Raw genomic sequence first — 1,851 nt, 5'->3', positions numbered from 1 at the left:
TGGCAACACTTGTCACATCCAATGGATTCCAGAGCACATGTTATAGCATCAGCTGTGCTTATAGTTAAGCAATGGAATGCAAGTGAAAAGAAGTCCTGGGAAGCACAAAAAGTCCCATCCTTCTCACCACTGAAAGAACCAGACAAGCATTTTGGTGTGGCATAGCCACTACAGAAGGTGTCACAGTCCACACAGTCTGGCTCTTTTCTATTGGATCCCAGGCCAATTCAGGACTCAATAAGAATGTGGAAGAACTTGGGCAGGGGCAGCAGAGTATAATGGAAAAGGCACTCGATTGGGAGTCAGAAGGCCTAGATTTGAATCCTGGATCTGCTATTTACTACTTAGATGACCTTGAACAAACTATTTCCCCTTTCTGGGCCTCAGGATCAGGCTCTCTGTAAAAGGACCGGATTGGATAAGATGATCTCAAAGGTCTCTCCTAACTCTGAATCCTGTAACCCTCTGACCCTAGTACCACCTAACTGATGACTCTTATTAACTTTGTAAATTATGTCCAAAAGGTGATTTCCACATAAGTCTGTCCATTTTAGGATTGAGGAATGCTTGTAGATAACCAGAGTTTTTGAGGGAAGCTAAAATGCAAGAGCTCGAGATGTACCAACACCACAACCACCCTGCCAGCACCAAATGCAGAAAAGGCGGACAGTGTATCTTCTGACTCTTTTGTCTCAATATATAAAAAGCTTCATTTTCTATGTCAAAGCTGTATGCAAATCATGTAATTAAATTTTTTTCTGAAAAACACTTTAATAAAATAAACATGGAATGGACCTATATCATTCCTCTATCTTATTTCTGAGACTCTACCAGGCATCTTGCTAAGCATTGAGAATACAAAAGATAGTTTAAAACCTTGCTAAGCATTGAGAATACAAAAGATAGTTTAAAAAAAAATACCCACACCCTCAAGAAGCCAACATTTTGGTTTTGGTTTTTTTAATGTTGTATTTTGATTTATTTTGTTAAGCATTTCGCAACTGCATTTTAATCTGGTTTGGGCAGCATTGACTCCTGGCTGCAAGTTTGACACTTCTGATCTCTATCACTCAGTTAATATTCTTGTCACGATCATCTACAGGACTCCAGGTCATAGAATTAGAATTGAAAGGAATCTTAGAAGTCAGCTAGTTCTACTCCCTCCTTTTTTAGATGAAGAAACTGATATCCAGAAAATTAAGATAACTTGTCCAAAGTCACACAAGGAGTAAGTAGCAGAGTTGGAATATGAAAGCAGGTCCTCCAAGTTCTCCCCTCGTGAGGAGTCCAGTATCGAGTTTACCATACTCCTCTCCTACACACAAACACAGGTGCTTCAGTATGCCCATTGACATCTTTTTAATACCCCTGCCTCAACTCTCACTCTCTCAGCCACCCACTGGATCAATCAAAAAGCAAACAGCTATTAATTGCCTACTATATGACAGGCACTGTACAGAAGCCAACATTTTGATGGAGGAGATAACACGCAAACAGCTCTGACCACACAAAACATATGCATTATAAATTGGAGGTAATGTCAGAGAAGAGGGCACGTGCAATTAAGGAACTGGGGAACTTCTCTTTGAGAAGGCAGGAAATTGGGATATCAGCGGAGTCTTGAAGAGAGCCAGGCACTTATGGATACAAGGATACCTCATTTAGGGCGTCCACATATCCTCAGATAATTATCCTGGAAATCAAATTTCTGCACAATCTTTTTTTCTTGCTAAATTTCATTATAAAATTGGACATACATTCCTCCAGAGTACATTTTGACTCCAACACATAATAGAAATCTCACTCTCTAGCCAAGTCAATTCAAATAAATATTTATAATGCATCTATCTG

This window comes from Vombatus ursinus, unplaced genomic scaffold (assembly GCF_900497805.2).
Source record: "Vombatus ursinus unplaced genomic scaffold, bare-nosed wombat genome assembly UNPS02010394.1, whole genome shotgun sequence".
Taxonomy (NCBI): domain Eukaryota; kingdom Metazoa; phylum Chordata; class Mammalia; order Diprotodontia; family Vombatidae; genus Vombatus; species Vombatus ursinus.
Note: the sequence above shows the minus strand (reverse complement) of the source record.